Source organism: Castor canadensis, chromosome 13 (assembly GCF_047511655.1).
Source record: "Castor canadensis chromosome 13, mCasCan1.hap1v2, whole genome shotgun sequence".
NCBI lineage: Eukaryota > Metazoa > Chordata > Mammalia > Rodentia > Castoridae > Castor > Castor canadensis.
The window spans coordinates 113008001-113029158 of NC_133398.1; the positions used below are offsets into that span (position 1 = coordinate 113008001).

The window sequence follows — 21158 nt, forward strand, 5'->3', positions numbered from 1 at the left end:
TCAATAATGATGGGTTTGAGTTGAAGAATTTTCTTTTCTAATAAATTTCCCAGTGATGCCAATTCTGCTGGTCTAGGGACCACATGTTGACTACATAGAACTAGACCCTTAACATTAAATTGCATGCTGGTAATCTCATCTGTCCTAATCCATACCTCCTTCCCAGATGTAACTAATTTCTTGAATTCTGTGTTTAGATTGATGGTAAAGGTATTTTTTATTGAGGCAGAATTCAATAAGTATAACTAAGCCTTAATCTTTTTTTTCCAATTAGATAGCGCATATCATGTTTACATTACTATCTAATCTTTTCCTCTATTTATTCCTAAAGAAATTTTAATAACCACCAAAGAAGATACTATTCCCATGCTAAAGTTTGTAAGCCCCTAATACATACCCTATGGTCACCTATCATATGCCTAAAATCTAGTTCCTTACAGGACACCCTGAACTACATGAATCATGCCTTTTGGAATGTAAACTGGCATCCAAGGAGGCAAAACCCCTCCTAAGCTGGGCAAAGGTCAGCAATTATAAACTTTTCCCCAACAGATCCTAGCTACCTCAAAAGCGAACAAGATGGCACTACCAGATCTCTTATCAGAACCACAGCAATGCAGGGTTCATTATGGTTTCAGATTACCAAGGGATGAAAGAGAATGAAGTGCCCTCTTCCTAGGGTGACTGGCCCCAGAGTTCTGAGCACTCAACACAGCTGTGTCTATTATTTCCCTCCACAAACACAGACACTCTCTTTCACAAGGTCACACACAACCCGGGGTGAGTTGGTGCTTGAGTAATCAATATAGAAATTATACTTCATATGTACCATAGGCTGGTGAAAAAGGTGAAGAGGCCACATGAACACCAGGAGCACAGTGGTTCACCAAGTACTTCTATGCAGAATCTTCCAGATATATTACGATGGATCCTGATACTTTTCCTTTGCCTCAGCTTGTTTTTAGAACCTCTACACTTATACACAGGTTCAACCAGATACCACAGAGAGAGCCATGATTTGAGGTTAAGGGGTCATTGTTGGTTCTTGGCCAGACCCTTGTTGTATGAGGGCCACCTGACAATTGGATCACTACTGCTGATCACTGTAGAATTTCTTTCACCAAATATAACAAGATAAGGTCCCCAGAATTCTGCTATCACTGTGATTTTGGGTTATTCTCACTGCATTAGACACAACATGAGGCTCCTGTTATGGATGATGAGTGGCCCACTGCCAACCTTTGGACTTAAGCCAAGTGTCTGCACATGTGCACTGACTTTTGCTGATCTTCCTTATGACCAGTGTTACCTCAAGTCTACTGCACTCAAGGGAACTGTGGCAGGAAGCGATGGGGGACTAATCTTTTCCAATTTGCCTCCAGCTCTGACTCTATTGGTGATTACCCCATCCTCTTTGCAGATTGTAGCACATGCCAGGTATCTTAGATGGCCATGCATTTGTCCTCTGAGAGTTTTTGAGACCTGGCTTCACCATGGCAATGAGCTCTTCTCTTGCTTCTGTTCCTAGACAGACAGATGTGGTGATGTCGTGTCCTGCTGGACTGCTTTTATGCTGTGGTGAAAGAATAATATGTATACTTGAGTGAGGTGAGACCATTCTTTTTTTCTGCCAATTTGGGCATCACTTATCCTCCCTGCCAGTGGTGGGGTATGGAAGGCAGAGGTATGAACAGTGTTGAAAAAGATCACAATCCAAAAAGACACTTATCTCATAAAGTTCAAGGGAAAATGGAGACAGAATATTTGTTCTACACCTGTTCTACAAAAGTTTAAGCAGTAAAGTTAATATTAGCAGAAAATATTGGAATTCACATTTTTCTACAGATTGTGGGTAAAACTTGCTTTGTATGTCATCATCAACAAAGCATAACAACACTGACAGGTCAATGGAAACCAGTATTCATGGCAGCAGGATGGATCATGTGGCATCATGAACAATGATGCAATATACATTAAACAAACATTGCATTAAATAAACTGCAGTAATAGGAGCATCTACACTGCTTCAGCATGATCAGATTCAAGGAGCTACATTTTCCTTACAGTGAGAAAGGTAAACCAGTCCAGAACTGTATATTTAACAATAAAGAGCATGAAGAGATGGCTCCTGGACACGAACAGTAAAAGGTGATGTCTGCATACTGTGAAGAAACAATATTTACCACACACACATAATAGATAAGAAGATACAGACCTCTTCTCTATCCATCATTCTTAGTCATCATCAATAAATCACTGTTTCTCACATAAATCTATGGATTTTATAGTAAGTACATTTTTTTTTCATTTTTCTTTTATTATTCATATGTGCATACAAGGCTTGGTTCATTTCTCCCCCCTGCCCCCACCCCCTCCCTTACCACCCACTCCACCCCCTCCCGCTCCCCCCCTCAATACCCAGCAGAAACTATTTTGTCCTTATCTCTAATTTTGTTGTAGAGAGAGTATAAGCAATAATAGAAAGGAACAAGGGTTTTTGCTGGTTGAGATAAGGATAGCTATACAGGGCATTGACTCACATTGATTTCCTGTGCGTGGGTGTTACCTTCTAGGTTAATTCTTTTTGATCTAACCTTTTCTCTAGTTCCTGGTCCCCTTTTCCTATTGGCCTCAGTTGCTTTAAGGTATCTGCTTTAGTTTCTTTGCATTAAGGGCAACAAATGCTAGCTAGTTTTTTAGGTGTCTTACCTATCCTCACCCCTCCCTTGTGTGCTCTCACTTTTATCATGTGCTCATAGTCCAATCCCCTTGTTGTGTTTGCCCTTGATCTAATGTCCACATATGAGGGAGAACATACGATTTTTGGTCTTTTGAGCCAGGCTAACCTCACTCAGAATGATGTTCTCCAGTTCCATCCATTTACTAGCGAATGATAACATTTCGTTCTTCTTCATGGCTGCATAAAATTCCATTGTGTATAGATACCACATTTTCTTAATCCATTCGTCTGTGGTGGGGCATCTTGGCTGTTTCCATAACTTGGCTATTGTGAATAGTGCCGCAATAAACATGGATGTGCAGGTGCCTCTGGAGTAACAGTCTTTTGGGTATATCCCCAAGAGTGGAATTGCTGGATCAAATGGTAGATTTCTTAATCTGATTGATTATGTAGATAAAGCTCCATGCAATATTTGCTAGTGACCCCCATATCTCATAGATGGTCCCATAGGCAGGGTTTTGATTGAGATCCTAGCAGGTTTCTCTCTCCTTAGCACTCACAACTCTACCTTTCAGAGAAGTTGAACTCAGCTCTTTGGCCTTCCTTTGATCCCTGAGGTTTAGATGATAGTAGAGAATTTCATTCTTCTTTCATGGCCCACCTACCCTGCCTTTCTTGTTGTCCCAGAAACCAGAAAATATGTTATGTAGAAAACACACCATAGATTTGGTATTCTTTTGTTTCAGTATGTCATGCTAATACAGGCAGCCATGGAAGTTCTTCTGACTTCCCTTTTGCAGTGAAGCCCCTTTACCTGCACCATGTGTGCTTTGCAACTCAGTCCCTGAAAGAACAAATGCTGCCCAAGGGAAGAACAAAAGAGCTTTTAATCTTCAACTAGGAAAGGCTACTTATTACCTACAATTTTTGTTCTTCCAAAGTTCATTGCTTCCACAGTTTCCCAATGTCTTCAGAATTTTCATTATGTAAATATGCATTTTTTGTTTTAGTTGATTTAGCAGAAGCAATGGGCTACTCAATGGGATATTTTATACAATTATACACTGTTAGAAATAGTCACATTATTTCACAAACTACTTCTATGGGATCTCCCAGCCAGCTTCTTATCTTCTGAAGTCCTAGGATGAAAACAGTCACTAATCTTTATGTTTAAATGTCCCATCTAACTTCACCAATCATTTGTGTGCCAATTTCATTGGCAGTGAAATGAAATTTCAATTATAATCATCTAATATTAGACTTTACCTTAATTTAGCATATTTGGTTTAACATTGAATAGTCTCTTTACCCAAAAATCAATATAAAGCATATTTTTCAGGGAAATCATAGAGAAAAAGTAATTTGGAAAATCAGGTTGGTAATCTGAGAAAATAATTTGTGTTGATTCAACAAATTCAGTTGCAAATTAATTTCATAATGAAATTAATTTTACTGCATTTTTCCCTGAAGAGTCTATGTGACCATTTGGTTTTAGAAGAGTAAGAAGAACTTTCTAGTTTTTTAGGGTCCTCCATCATGAGTTTCAATTGAGAAATATTTGAATTTAAATTAGTAATTTGTAGTTAATTATTAAATAAACGACACTATGAGATGTTAAAGAGAAATATATGGTTCATATAACTCTTGCCTTAGATTAAAACCAACCAACCTTAGATGTTTGGTCCACTGTCCATGTGTTCTTTGATTGATGGAAGAGTATAAGTTTACATATTGACATTAATTCATACCTAAATCTTTGTCTTGAGAAGTGATGTGATATATGTGCAACTGAATCCTTGTTTCTAATCACCCATCCAGAAACTGTTTTCCCACATAATCATGGGCATAAAATCTTGAGTGTTTTGCTTAAAAATGAAAATACTGTCTATGTTATCTCCTTGTCTCTGGTATGTGGGGTAAGGTGGAACCAGTAATCTTCCTTTCTTATGCTGCTATGGGCTTTTTTTCTCATATTTTATTTTACTTTTCCATGTGTCTGCAGCTAATGGGGTGGTCAAAGATTGAAATTACTGTACCATCTTATGCATAAGTCCAATCTTTGTTGTTTATTGGTTTGTAAATTAAAAACTAGTGTGCAAACATTCTCCAAGTATATATTATCTAGGCAGTCCAAGGTAGAAGAATCTTGCTTATGAGAAGAGAGATCCTATTTTAACTTTCTAAGTCTACTTTTAACCAAATGTACATCTTTTCTGCAATAAAAAATTATAAAGGGAGCCAGGTGTTGGTGGCTCATGCCTGTAATCCTAGCTACTCAGGAGGCAGAAATTTGGAGGATCATGGTTTAAAGCCAGCCAAGGCAAATAGTTTGTGAGACCCTATCTTGAAAAAGCCCATCACAACAAAAGGGCTGGTGGAGTGTCTCAAGGTGTAGGCCCTGAGTTCAAGCCCCAACACTACAAAAATAAAAAATTATAAAGGGTGAAAAAAAGAAAACTGATAATATTCCATTTCTTCTCATGTCTCTTGTTCTTTGGAAGCATCTTGGTCCTGCACGAGGCAAAGAGGGGCCATATGAACTGCAGTTGAAGATGACTTAGCCCATCTGTAAAGGGTCATTTGTGGGATACTTAACTAGGTGTGTGACAATCAAGACTGGCTCCTTTATATAAGCCTATGAGCTTTCCATACTTCAGAGATGTACTATAAAACTTAGATGGAAAGTATTTTCTGATGTCAATTAAATGTAATCTCTAATCTATACATTCAGGATATCTAGTGATGGTGAGTTCAGCTGATGGATTACTTGGTTTAACACTGTAAATGAGAGGTGCAAAGAATCTTACATGGAAAGTGTACAGCCTAAAACTCTGTATCTCAACCTGTTTATAAGTCTGGTACTAAGAGGAGTAAGTGCTCATTGTCAACAATTTGGAAAATTCAAACCACAGTGCAACATGCTAATAGAAAAAATTTTTTTGCTACTTTCTATCTTTGCACTTACTTTGAACAAAAATAATTATTGTTTTGTATCATATTTGCCTCACCTTAAATAATTTTCCCATACCATTAAATATCCTCTGAAAATGTAATTATGGTGGCTTTGTAATAGTATAGTTGTGCTACAGTTTATTCACCTACATATATAATTTTAGACATTTAGACTGTCTCAATTTTAACTATTATAAACATCTTTCTCCTTTATCTCAGTGATACTGTAAGTAGTGTTCACAAGACACAATGAAATCTTTTGAAGCCTATATTATGTCAATGAATATAATTCCCAGTTTCCTTCCTACTAATCAGTAGTACTTGCCATGGTTTGAATGATGGTTTCTCCCCTCAAAAGTCCATGCATTGAACTTTATTAACTAATGTAGCAATATTAAGAGGTGAAGAGCTTAAAAGCTTAAGATGATTGAGTTGATTAAGTAATGAAGACAGAGCCCTCATGATGTGATTTAAATCCTTATAGAGGGGCTGGAGGAAGTGGGTTCACTTCTGCTCTTCTGCCATGTGAGGACAGGGATCAGCAACAAGGCTCCATCTTAAAAGAAATAAAATAGGCCCTCATGTGCATCTTGATCATGTACTTCCAGCCCCAAGAACTGTGGGAAATAAATGTCTGGTCTTTAAATGTTACCCAATCTCAGGTATTTTGTTATAGTAGCACACACTAACATAATACTCTAATGTGCTAAATACATCATACCATCTATCTATCTATGTATCTATCTATTTTTGCTAAATAGAGAGATATAGATGTATCATCTATCTGATTCATAGATGGATATAGATATGTATCTATCTGTTTATCTATCCATCTACCTATGCTGAGATTTATGCTAATCAATTTGAAGAATGAGAGAATGAGAGAATTTCCAGTTCTCACAGTCTGCAGAGGTTATTGTTGATATTATTGTATTATTAGCTAATGTTTAAAAAGGGCTTATTATACATAAGGAAATATGCTAAACCCTTTGGGTTCAAAAGGTTCCTTAATCCATTCAATAGCCTGGGGAAGGAATATGCAATTTTTCATAACGTTCAGACAACATGAGAAATGGAGTTGAGAACTGGTAGTGTAAATACAAAATTCCAAGTTTAAGGCCTGTACCTTTGAAAAAAGTACTGCAAAACTTGTAAACTAGAAGGTCACTGGTCTCCAAAGAAGAAGCACCATTAGCAGAAATTTAAGGACTGAAATAACCTTTGCAGAAGTTAAGAATTGATGGGTGATAAGAAAAAGAAAACAGTATGTGCAACTGTCATTTCCAAAATAAGATGTTGAAAGAAGAGAGACATTGGAGGAAGACATTATAGGAAAGAGACTGAATACTGGTGGATACTTTAAATCTTTGGTAAAGTTGAAATTCTGGGAATGACTCCCAGGACCACACTGCAGTATTAGCTTGCCAAGAAAGCTGTGAGCTATACACAATCAGGAAGGAGTGGAGAAAGGGAGATACCAGGAAAATCACAGACTTCAGGAGTATACCATTTCAGCATACACAAATGTTGGCCTAGAGAAATGCCACTCCACAGATTCACACCTGCTCAGCATCAATAACCAACACTTCTGTCTTTTGGTCACAGCCAGCATCTGAGCTGTAGACTGGGAGATATAATTCTTAGTTTCACAGACTGCTCTATGGAAAGCCAAACCAGGAGAATGCAGAGGGTGTTGAAAGTGAAGCTATTGTATTTATTACAGATGCATGATATAAATATATAGTAAGTTACAATTTAAAGAGAAATTAGCTCATGTTCTTTACTCTTTCTGGTGAAATCAGCAGTCAATGGACATAAGTGAAGAAAATGGGTAGCTTGATGTGGACGGTAAGGGCAAAAAGATCAAGGCATCTGGCAGAGTCACTATGAAATGATTGCTTGTAAATTCTAGCCTAAGTATTAAGTGGTAGCCAGGAGGACCAATGAAATATGATACTAGAGATACATGAGATGAGCATAATATTGATAATACCAACTCCGGTCTTGAAAGCCAATGAAGGGGTGCAGTAGGCACATATATCACAAACTACACACTGTTTGTTCTTTGAGAACAAACAGTTCTTACTGTTTTCAAAGTACAGAATTCTTCCCATGTTCTAGGGTGAATTGTCATCTCATGTTCTTATCATGAAATACTAGTAAAAGTACAAAGCTAGAGCATCCACCAAAGCATATGTTATTTAAATATATTTTGGGGAAATGTATATACATATCACAGACAGAAAGGCAGAGGGACACATTAACACATTTTGCGGTACAAATGTTATAATTTCTGTGTTTGGTTCACACAATTTTGCATATATGAGATTTACAGGCAAATTTTGGACCATATGTAATATTTGAAAAACAACAAAAGTTTAAAGGTGAGTTTGTTGCACTGTTGTAATATCCTTTTGCTGCAGTTGAAACAGAGAGAGAGAGAGAGAGAGAGAGAGAGAATGCTCACAAAGAATTCAGCATGTTTGATGCACTCAATTCTTACTTATGTAGCTAAGAAGTATTTGTAATCTTTGCAGTCAACCTATTAGCATTTTGTCCTTGAAAAGTCAGAAATTTAGTCAGAACAAGAACTTAATACCTAGTTATTAGGAAGACAATGACAGTCAAAAGGGGGAAAAAGAATAAAAGAAAGAAGAAAACCTTCCCTAGAGAGAAGAAAAAAGTCATCACTTAATCAAATTTTCCATCACCAGCAAAATGACAGTCTTCCCTTCTTTCAAACAATCTGTGCTTGTGTTTACTGGGAGGCCTGGTTTCAGATGGAATATTAAGCAACTTGCACAAAATCAAATAGAGCCCTGGTGAACTGCAAGACAAAGAAGAGAGAGTGGATGTGATTTCTAAAAGTTTAACTACACACACCACTTGAGTCCTTCTCCTTGAGTGAAGAGAAATGTTACTTGCCATGATAAGTGGCAGGAGGTAAGAGGCTAGTCCAGGACTAAATCCCCAAGGCAAGGTGAAGGGCAACAAGCATCAGTGAAGCTTCCTGAGTCTTAAGGAAGCCAGAGCATGGCCAAAGGTATAGACTTCACAAACACTGCACCCAAACACAAAAGCTACTAAAAATGACTGGACTAATTCTGCAGAGGGATTTCTGGATTTCTTTCAAGTAATTAGGTTTTGATTTGTTGCATTTTTTAAGGTCCAGGAAGCTGAAGGTGCCATGGATTGCAGATGTCTTCACTGATTGTTCCAGTGCTTTTACATTTGATTTCATGACTGGGCTTAACTTTATGAAGAGGTAAATATACTGACCAAGGAAGTTCAGTGCCACAAGAAAAGAACAGTTTTCTCTGGCCAAGTAAACACAAGTGAGCCTACTGGTGGGCAGAAGGATGAGGTCTGTCTCCCTCCCCTAAATGGGAATGAAAACAGGAGGGGAAAAGCATATGGGCACATCTGAATGAGTGTGTGTGAGTGTTGGCAAGTGTGTATGTATGTGTCCATGGTGGCACTTCTGTCTCCATTAATGTGTGGATTCTCATCCCTGCTCTCTGGAGAGTTTAGATTTGGGAACAGAGAACTTGAGTCCTTCCCCCTGGGCAAATTTAGTTTCTTGGTGCCTGTTGCTTTTGCTCCAAATGGTTTTTGTCCTTAATGGGTCCAATTGGCTTTCTTTGCCTGTGAGATCTGGGCTCCACTTAGCCTCAGCAAACCACCAGGCTGAACTATGATGGCATCTAAGGGCCTCAGCTGGCTCGGGCTTGCCAGCTTCTGTGTTCCCCGCCTCACAGTCTGCTTTCTTTGAACCTGAGCCTTGACCTTCTTCTCCACCTAGAACAGAGAGAACATGTTTTCCTTCCTACCCTGCCTCCCTTCATTTCACTTCCCTTGCAAGGAAGCCATCCTTTATCCCAGATAACCTAGACAGGGTTCTAGGAGGCCTGTTTGGCCAACCTCAAACCAGGGCCCAGTCTGAGTCTCTCCCATCCTCCAGAACATTCTCTCTACAGTGTTGGTAGCCACTACATTTTGTCCATGCCAGGACTCCATGAGAAAGTGGGAGCCTATGAACTCGAATTTCCATCAAGAAAGACCTGGGAAATGCTGGTTGTGGAGATCTCTGTATACACTCTTCTGAGTCCTTTCATTGGAATGTTGGAAGTGAGAGTTAGCTGGGAAAGCATAGAGGAGAGGCTGGCATGGGTGTCTGGCATCTTTGGGCAAAGAAGGGGCTCCTTAAAATTCTAAATGAGGGGGACTTGGGGCTCACAGAGAGCCAGTGGAGAGCAAAAGTGGTGGGTAGTGGTGTACCTATTCAGAAGAAGAAAGATACTTCAGCAAAATCACAGAACCCTATCTCAACCCATCAGGTCAATAGTGTGCTAGTTCCCGAGTTCTCAGCCAGGTCCTGGGTGTCCCCTGAAGTCTGTTTTCAGGGATAATTCCTTTCCTCTTCTCATTTTTTTCATCTCAAGGTCAAATTCCTTGGAGGAGTTTAATTCTTACCCTACCACCTCCAGCCACAGAGTCCTAGGTGAAAGCTCTAGGCATTCATCTTCTACTCAGAATCTGAAACAGATGAACTGATCTCCTTTAATTCCCTACAACACAGAAAATGGAATAAGGGAATCCATCCTCTCCCTCTCTTCTCCCCTAATCCCTGTCTAAATCAAGAGGGAATTGGTGCAGGAATAGGGCCAGATCTGCCTTTTGAGAAATCTTTCTTGTAGTCCAATTCAATTCTGTTTGAAATCCAAAGAAATCACACTGCTTTTAATAGATTAAATTTTAATAAAACACATAAGTATCATAAAATATGAATGGACTGGATATAATTGTAATAGTCAATTAGGACCCAGAACTAAGGAGGAGACAGTGATTTCTCCACATGGGATGGCTTGGGGCATGGATTGATTTCAGGGTGGGCAGCATCTGCTGTGGGGAACATGCTGCCAAAAAAGCTTGGTATATTCCTCCTCAGTCCCTGGGAGGGAGAAGGTTCACATCTGTGTGCATCTGCAGGCAGATGGGACAGAAGCTATTGTAAAACAAAATGTCTTAGGAAGAAGAAAGACAGTCTTCATGTAATCACACAGATGATAATTTCTTATCGTTCACTTTTTAAAAACCAGCTCTCCATTTTCTGTTTCCTCCAGTAGGTCTATAGGTTTGCAAAGGCAGGGTGAAGATCTGGGCTTGGGCAAAGAAGGGCATATTGAGGTCATAGTAAGCAGGCTCCTGATTTGGGGCCATTTGGTCCCCATGCACCACCTTGTGTTTACTGGCAACTTTCCAGTTATTTAGATGGCCCCTGCCAGCAGGGGAGTGGGGAGGAAGGGAAGGAGGCTGGCCCCCTTCTTCCCCCCAAGAGAATCTTACATATTCCACACTTGCTGAAGTAATTTGCAGCAATACCTTGGGGAAAACTGAAATGGGTTTTATTTATATTATCATTAGGATGTTGGTATTTTGGAAACTCCTGAAAGGAGAGATTGCAAGAAGAGTACAAGTCTGGGTGATAAAGGAAGGATTGCATTTTCTCTCTAATGCAGCACAATCACTGACATTCATTTGTCACTTTGAGAGAAGAAGAAGTCTAACTTTGACTCAACTTTTTAAAAAAATGTGTGCTTTCTAAGGAGAAGGAAATACAGGTAAAGAAACTTTTGAGACAGTCTTCAACCACATATCAATTTACCTCAAGTTGATAATTAGAATTTTTCCATCTGAAGTAGGAGATATCACTGAGAAAATAGCTCAGAGAAAAAAAACAGTTATATTAAGGTTAATTAAGGGACATGTGGATATTAATCTTCAGGAAAATATTCTCATGGTAGTCTTCTCCCTTAAAGGCTACATTTACTCAATAAATTCAAAATCAAACAAAGTTTGTCCAGTTATTTCAACAGTGTCCTCTCTATTTCATGAATTTTTATACTAGCTTATTAACCATATGAAGTGGTGACATGTATTTAACATTTTGGAGATCAGTGGTCAGTTTCCATCAAAATCAAAATTAATTCATATTAATGATATGCATTTCTCAATACTCCCAGGTGACAACACACATTAATACAACTATTGCAAGTGATTAAGCTCAATGAAGGAGGAGAGGAGAAGGAGATGTCCAAAACACCTGAAATATTTGATACTCTAATTCAAGTTCAGCAAACTGTTTTCACAATTAATGCTTTGAAAAATCCTCATGCTTGCTTTTCTTCTTTACATCTAACTCAGAGTAGTGTTTTGTTCTTCTGTCTACCAGTTCACACCTAATGGAAGAGAAGAATATTTCCCCCTGTGGGTTTTCTCCTCGATATTCTCGTGCTTTTATTTAAGCACATAAACACACAATTTAAAACTTGCAATATCCAAAAGTTTCTTCTGTGATTCACTTGCTATAATAATCTGGGGATACTGGGTAGGTGAAAACATTTATCTTCCTGTTATTTTTTCCATTTATTTCACTTTCATTTCAGCTCTTATTGATAGAAAACACACCAAAATGTTCTTATGGAATTTTATTAGACTTATGAGATGCTCAACAGTTTATACTAATGAGACCATCTAAAGATCCTTGAAGATTAAGACAACCTCTTTAAATTAGAATATAATTTGAATTTTGAAATCATATCACAGATGAAGTGTTCTAATTGCCATGATGATATGTTAATGGACTAGTGAGATACATGGGCTGTGCAGTTTGGTCTGAAACCCTCCAAGGCTTGCATGATAATTATCTCTCCTATACTGACAATAACAAAAGATTTCTATAGATATCACCCTTTCCACAATGACATACAAATTATAATACACACAATATATTAGCCTGTAGTGCTGCTTAAGTTTTTCACTATTAACAGAACTAATAAATTCATCAAACTGAATTAAGTACACAAATCAGATGAGGCATAACAGATTACAGAGTGAAGCAGAGTGTCTTCTGAGTCTAAATGAAATTTCAATCTATTAATTTCTTCCTAGTCCAGTCATAATTTGTTTAGAGATGTTGTTCTACTTACTTCAAAGCACTATTCACAATATAATTAAATGATACTCGAGCTTTTAATTTTGATTTATTTTATTTCAGGAAGCTTGAGAAAATGAGATCTAAACAACGTTATTTTTGTTATTTACCTGAAAATCGCCCTGGCTGTTGTTGAGGTAAAAACTAAACACTTAAGCACTTACTTGAACCATCTGGCAGGAACCAAGTTCATTCATATCAACTCTCACCTCTCCAAGTCTCACACCCAGGCTTCTCCAGGCTCACAGTCTGGAACGTTGATCATAAGGACATCTTTGGCTACTATTTATTATTTTCCAGCACACAGGGGAAGAGAAAGGTAAGCTTGAGAGTGGGGAAGGAAAGCAGATGGGATTTCTGCACCAAGGACAGAGCCCAGAGCTAGCTGCCAATACAGTGCTCTGGTGACTCCAGAAGACAGTGTTCCCAACTTGACCCTGCCATCCTTCCTGGAGGACTTCAGGGGTGGACAGACGGCCCCCTCCTTGCTACTGTCGCCATGGGGATTCCAGGTCCTGAGAACACTCCTCTTTCCACACTACTTCCTAGTTTGTTTTTGCTCTGGCATGCACCAGCACATCTGAGGCCTGAGGCCTGCTCTCACACCTGCTTGCCTCTCCCAGGCTCCCAGTGCTTGCACATATTCTGGTCAGACATGCTCTGGGTTGGAAACCCTTGGCTTCCCATTTCGGTCTTTGGGCCTTTTCACTCTTGCTTGCACCCCATGTCTTCCATGCTCTGGGGGAGGTGAAAACGGCCCCAAACACCACAGGAGGTAGACAGAAGATGGGCTAGTGAAGAAGAGGTGCATGTGCATGCATGTGTGAGTGTGTGTGCGTGTGTGTGTGTGTGTGTGTGTGTGTATGGAGGGATACCACAGCCTTCTTGTTTTGCAACTGTAACTAAGAGTGAGTATCAACTTCTAGAAAAAGTGATCTGTATTGGGACAAAATTATGGACAAAGTATAAACTAAAAATAGTCTTTCCGGTGCAGTGAGGTTGTGGAAATAAACACAAGTGATGTTTGTTCCAGCCCCTGAGGGCATGTGTGTGTGCATGCATGTTGTTAGTGGCCGGAGGGTGGGGTGCTAATTCAGCAGCACATGTGGAAGAAAAGAGAAGAAATCAAAAGGTAAAATTAATTCAGCAGCATGCAATCAAACCTTTAAAAAGCAAAAACAACTAAATGAGAAGAATCACCACATACCTACCAATATTAACATAGAATGTCAATGGACTTAACCCCCGCATCAAAAGACACAATTTTGCAAACTGGATTACAAAGGAATATCCAACAATCTGCTGCTTATAGAAGACCCATCACATTGACAGAAAGAAACAATGGTTTGGCGTGAAAGGCTGGAAAATTTATGAAGACAATGGCCCCCCAAAATAGGCAGTAATAGCAATATCTATCTAAGACAAAGTAGACTTCAAAATTAAATTGATCAGATGAAATAAAAGCAGAAATACAGCAAATGGAAATAACAAATATCAACCTGTATGCACCAACGTCAGTGCACCAATTTCATCAAAAACTCTGAAGAACCTAAAAGCACATATAGACTCCCACAAAGTGTTAGTGGGAGACTTTAATACCCCCATCACCAATAGATAAGTCATCCAAATAAAAAAAATCAATAAAGAAATTCTAGAACTGAATCACACCATAGATCAAATGGACCTCTCTGATGTCTACAGAATGTTTCATCCAACATCTGTACAACATACATTTTTCTCAGAAGTCTATGGAACTTCTGATCCATATTTAGGATATAAAGCAAGCCTCAGCAAATATAAGAAAATAGAAATAATCTCGTGCATTCTATCTGATCACAATGCATTAAAAGTAGAATGCAACAAGAAAAACAACAGCAGAAAATATGCAAGCAATTGGAAGCTGAATGACACAGGGCTCAACGATCTGTGGGTCTTTGATGAAATAAAAGAGGAAACTAAAAGCTTCCTCAAAGTTAATGAAAATGAAAACATGACCTACCAGAACCTATGGGACACAGCAAAGGCAGTCCTGACAAGAAAGTTTATAGCCAAGAGTTCATATATTAAAAAGTCAGAAAGACTTCAAATCAATGACCTAATGCTACATCTCAAACTCCTAGAAAAACAAGAACAAGCAAATCCCAAAACAAGCAAAAGTATAGAAATTTTAAAAAATGAAATAGAAACAAACAAAAAATCTGTACAAGGAATCAATAAAACAAAAAGTTGATTCTTTGAAAAAATAAACAAGATTGACAGACCCCTGACAAATCTGACTAAAAGTAGGAGAGAAAAAACCCAAGTCAGTAAAATCAGAAATGCAATGGCGAAATAACAAGAAACACCATGGATATCCAAGGAATCATCAGAGACTACTTTGAGAACCTATATTCCAAAAAACTTGAAAATCTTAAAGGAATGGACAAATTTCTAGATAGGTATGACCATCCAAAATTAAACCAAGAGCATATTAACAACCTAAATATATCTATAACTTGAAATGAAATTGAAGCAGCAAAACAGAGTCTCCCAAAAAAAAGAAAAGTCCAGGACCTGATGTATTCTCTACTGAATTCTATCAGACCTTTAAAGAAGAACTAATACCAACTCTCCTTAAACTCTTCCATGAAATAGAAAGGGAAGAAAACTGCCTAACTCATTCTATGAAGCCAGAATCACACTCATTCCAAAACCAAAGACACATCCAAAAAGAAGAACTATAGGCCAATCTCCTTAACTTACATCAATGGAAAAATCCTCATTAAAATAATGGTAAACTGAATCCAACAACGCATCAGAAAAATCATCAGTACCAAGTTGGCTTTATCTCAGGGATGCAGGAGTGGTTCAACATATGCAAATATATAAATGTAATACACAGCACATTAATAGAAGGAAAGACAATAACTACTTGATCATCTCAATAGATTCAGAAAAAGCCTTTGATAAGTTCCAACATCACTTCATGATAAAAGTGCTAAGGCAACTAGGAATAGAAGGAATGTGCCTCAACATTGCAACATTGTTCTTCAGCCCCACTGCTGAAGAACGGATTAAGAAAATGTGGTACTTATACACAATGGAATTTTACTCACCCTTGAAGAAGAATGAAATACTATCACTTGCAAGTAAGTGGAAGGAACTGGAGAACATCATCTTAAGCAAAGTTAGTCAGCCTCAGAAAGTCAAAACTCATATGTTCTCCCTCATATGCAGATTTTGATCTAAAACAAATGCAGTAAAATTATTAGACTCAGGTTACATGGTAAAAGGAGAACACATACAAGAGGAATAGGGAAGGGTAGGAAACCCAAAACTTGAAAGTGTTTGATGTCTCCACTGCAGAAGAGCTAATACTGTAACCTTAAAATGAGAGAGGTCAACATGGGATGGTGACCAGAAGGTAGTGAAAAGGTCAGGTAGAAATGTTTCAATTTGGGTTATAATACACATGTACATGGACACAATTCTAGGACTCTCACTGTATAGTCAGCCTTACCTCAACTAGCAAAAATGCTGGCTTTCTTATTATTGCTTATGTCTTCTCTTCAACAAAAGAGAAGAGAGCAGAACAGTTGCTGCCTGGAAGTGATGGGGCTGAACAGGAAAGGCACAGAGTGGGGGTTAGTGGAGAAAAATGGCCCAAACAATCTGTGTACATTTGAATAAATGAATAAAGAAAAATAATAAAATAAAAAAGAAATGATACTAAACATTTATAGTACACTCATTCCATCAATTGTTAAATGATCTTCCTGTGAATCAGATTAATTAAACTGAAAATATAGGGAAACACATTGTCAAATAACTGTCTTCTGTATTTCAAAGGAAAATTTTAAAACCAGAAGGAACCTCTGAAGGTGACTTGTTCAGCTGTTTCTATAACACACATCTATTCGGTTGTTTGCCAAACCTTGTTCCTCTGCAGTGATTATGCTTGTGAGATCCTTAATCAGTGTATATCTTATGCTGTGTTCAGTGAGTCAGCAAACCCCTAAGATAGTTTTACTAATAGAGTGGGTTCTGTTTGGAATTTTCAGTTCTAAAAATGGAGAATTCTGCTGAATTGCTTGTCTCTCATAATTAGAAATGCTGAATGTGTGAATCTCCACAACAATTTTACAAGATTGGACTTTATGTTACTCATTTACAGACTGATAATCTGAGATATAGAACTGCAGTGGTGACACCAATGTGGCACTGCCAATAAGTAGCATGGTTTAGGTAATAAATTAGAGATTTGGGAGTTCAAGTCTCATTTTCTCTCTATAGTATCACATAACAAGTTACACAACGAAGATTCTTTTCATGGTTCAGACAACCTTATAATGTTAGGGAAGTCACTTTGTAATTTTTTGTAAACACTGCCATGAAATTTTTTCTCAAAAAGTTGCAAAAGTGAAATAGAACATAATTTATTTAAATAATGGATAGATAGTTGTCACCATAATATGTATATGTAAGGACCACATCTCCAAAATTTCCTAGAGACTTTAAAGATGAAACAGTCAACATATAATTCTTGGGTAACATTAACCATCATAGTATTCAAATGACCCTCAACCCTGATTACTCTTAAGAATCTCTGGAGGGCTTTCTTCAGAGGGAGAGGTGTCAAGAAATATTTTTCTTTTAAGACTTACAGGAGATTAAAATATACTCCAGCATTAAAGATTGTTTTTATCCTCTGGCTGACTGTAACAAAATTCAGCTGTTCGTAATGGCTGTCTGTGAGAAACACATCTAGTACTCTGGGAACTAACAAGTGGAAGTTTTGGATTGTGTCTTATATTCATTCAACAAAATGCCAAAAGATGAAGCTGCACTTTAAAATATCTATTCAGAAAAAAAAAACTTTACATGATTAGAAAAGCTCAAATGTGGTCCTCAGAACACTTCAAAGAACATGTGCACTAGAATGTTATGTGTATTTTTTTATTAACTAAATTATATTGAGTAAAACTGACTTTCAGACTTATATGTGATGATATAAATCATGTTGTATTTACATTTTCACACCTACTGTCTTTTATGAAGTATATTATTATACTAAACTTGGTTGACAATTGAATGTATTTTATACTAACATTTCTTAAAAGGTACTTGAATAATTTTAAGTTTTAATGTGGATCCTTTCAAGGGATAATATAATGTTTTTGAAAATGAAATTATTTATCTCTTTGACAAAAATACAGTGTTCTCATGAAACCTTTATGTTTTAGAAGGAATGCTGAATTTTGTTTGATTTGGTGATTTTTGTTTGGCTTGTTATCCTTTTTTAATGCTTAGAATGAGTATATAGGTCCTGGTAGCTCCTGCACCAAACATGAAAGGATAAACCTTGTAGTGAGTTTTCCCAGTATTATTGCTGGGGAATATTCTCTCTCCAGATTTTGATAGCATTGAGTAAGGTTAGAATCATTTACATCATAGAAAATCAGATGTAGAAAAGAAGGCTGAGTGTATTCAATGAAAATTGGTATTAGTTCACAACAGGAAACGGAGACTCATAATGTAGTGATGAATCAAACTGACAAAATGATTTTTAATTGAATAAATTATGTTTCTAGAGCCCTAGGTAGATACTGCTTTGTATTCAAAAAGTGTGCTTTAAAAAAGATTTTGTGAAATTTACTATGAACTTTCAGATTCCTGTGTCCTCATTTTTCTCCCATAAAACACTGGTTTTAGTCTATTTTAAACAATTGTTTTGTGTCTCCCAATGGAATGAAATTGCTTTGTGGTAGAGGACTTGTCTTACTCTGTTTTGTATTTTTGTCCTTTCAATTTTAATGTCTAGGACTGTCTTAGAATAAGTCTTCAAATATCTGGGAAATGAATTTATGTCCCAGATCAAAAAGAGAAAAATTAATAAACTTTCAGGCAATCAATCATGCATCTATAGAAACTATGATAAAAAAAGAGAAATATGTGCTCCATTTTTCTCTCCACAGGCTCCAAATGTACACAACTACCCTAATATGAAAGTTGTTCCCATTTTAAATAATGTGAAAGGGTAGACACTAGAGGACTACTTACCTGTAGATCACTTCCAAATAAAAACTGAGTTAGTGGACTTATTAATAAACAAAACCAGGATGCCCCACACCACTATTTCATATACTCCAGTCTCCATGACATCATCTGCATCCTCTCCATCTCCTACTTCAACATCTCCATCATCTTCTAGTCATCCAGTCTTAACCCCAACTGTTATTAACTCAGTATCTTCAGCATTGTCTTCATCCATAGTACAAACTCCAGGACCCCTTGTTGTCACTGCATCTGGCATGGTAGGCCTGCAGTTTTTGCACATTATCCACCCTGTACTGCCTTCAAGTTCCAAGAATTTATAGTCCACAGTCATGTTTGTAGTACAGTCAGTGCCTGTTGGCTGCACAGCTGTACTGTCACCTGGAAGTGCGAACAACACTACTGTTGTGCCATTTTTGGAGGATGGGAGAAGCCATAAGAACCATAAAACCTTTATTTATTTCAGTAGTATAGATAACTAGTCATCTTTTCAATGAATGGAACCTAAATTTGTTTGTAAACAATATATTCATGGAAGATTTGTGCAGAACTATGTGGACAAACTGAATAGATGCTGAGCACAGTTTAGAAAGCATCGTGTTTATTTGGGTGCATTTTTAGGCTGTATTTGGTCTATATTTTTATTAATCAAGTCAGAATTTGTAAAATAAGGCCTACCTCTAAATGCACAAATAGGAAGGGTGTATATGGTTTTATGGTTTGGATAACTATGTATGAAGTGAAATCCCTCACAGAAATTAATTGCTGTGAATTTTTTTAAGATAAAAAAGGATATTTCTTTTCTTTTTCTTTGTTCAGAGTAGAGCTTATTTGGATGACAATAATATGTGCCATGAAGTTGCAATGCCTTAAAGCTGATAATTCACTTTTGGGGGGTTTGTTAAAAAGTTTACCATTTAAATAGTTCTAAAGGTATGTGTATGGCTATAAAAGTACCACATAACTTGAGTTTCTGTTATCCCATAAGACTAAGTTATTATTTTACATCACAGGATGACTTAACATAATGGAAATATTTTAAATGAAATGTTAATATTTCCCTCTAGGGTTTATAAGGCAGGAAGATATTTGCCTCTTGACTATATGTAATAGTACTTGTATTTAGCTAAATTTGATAGTTATGCAGCCAGTTATGAAGTTGTTTTCCTACTTCTAAGTTCGTTTTTGTATCACATTTCTACAGAAGGAATTATAATATCATCATGCTGTATTCTTTCTTCCCTGCCTTTGAATCCCAAAACCAATCCATCCTTCTACAGAAATGTGAAATCCCATAGTCACTGGCACATTCCTTTCTAATTGAGTACACATATATGTAATTTTTTCTTCAGAACCTGAAATAATGTTAGACATTTCTTTGTCCCTGAGTTACTACTGAAGCCCATAATTAAAATATGATTGAGAAATACACAAACCACTCTCTTCTCATAAAATGCTAATAAACATGATGTTTTGGTTCTCGTACAAAGTACAATTCAGCAGAGAGGGATTATATTTTACTTCAACCTTAGAAAAAGTTTTACACTATGATTTGTGCCTTCCCTGTTTGCAAGTTATTATTTTATATACATTGAGTTTCTTCATAGCACTGAAGTCAATTTTACCTTACTAGTTTAACAAAGTTAATATCTTCTGATTTAGGAATTTTAGTATGAAAAGCTGACATGTAGACATTCACTCTGATAATACAACCACTTCCTATTGGACAATTATGTACCAGGAACTAGTACTGTGTGTTGTGAAAATGTAAAGACAAAAGAGGGATTAGGGAGGCTTTTCATGGATTTTCCTGCAGCCTAAACCTCTGAAATTATGAGTACCTCAGATTGAAATGAACAAATCTATTTGATTGATAATAGCATAACTGAAGGACAAATTAGATATTTTCTATCTCCATTCAGAGATGTGATTAGGTGTTTTAACAATAAGGAGTTACTAGTAAGTGAAACATATGCACATATATGTTCAGTATTTTATGTATGTGCTTGTGTATACACAATAAATCTAATATTTTGTGATATCACATAAGAAAAACATTGTTCTCATTATGAAGCTGAATAACATATACTTTAATGTTGCTCAAAGCCCTTTACAAAATTTTGACTCACTAATGAACCAAAAGAGGTGTGTTTTATTTGTCATTGTTTTTTATGGGAGAGACTATTTTTAGTTAGTAATTATAAAATATATAATTAAATGGCTAAAATTTAATTTTCTAGAAAATATGTCATTGCAGAAGAACTTTAAGACTCATGGTGTAATTTGTTCTCTATATGATTATATTTGTTAGTTCCGTGCAGTATATTTAACTCAGTAGTTGTTTCAAATAAAATTTTATTTAGTCATAAACTCACTAGACTATGCTATGGCCAGTAGGGACATATGATTTGAGATCAAAGATATCCGGGTAACAGTCTTGGTTCTCTTTTATAGCTGAGATGTGGGGAAGTTGTATAATCTCATTGGTCCTTATTTTCT

The 21158-nt window shown here is 37.0% G+C and overlaps 1 pseudogene; it reads left to right on the plus strand.

The window, feature by feature from the left end:
- The first annotated feature begins 1198 nt into the window (after positions 1-1198).
- Positions 1199-19141, plus strand: LOC141415679 (Krueppel-like factor 12; annotated as a pseudogene).
- Positions 19142-21158: the final 2017 nt, after the last annotated feature.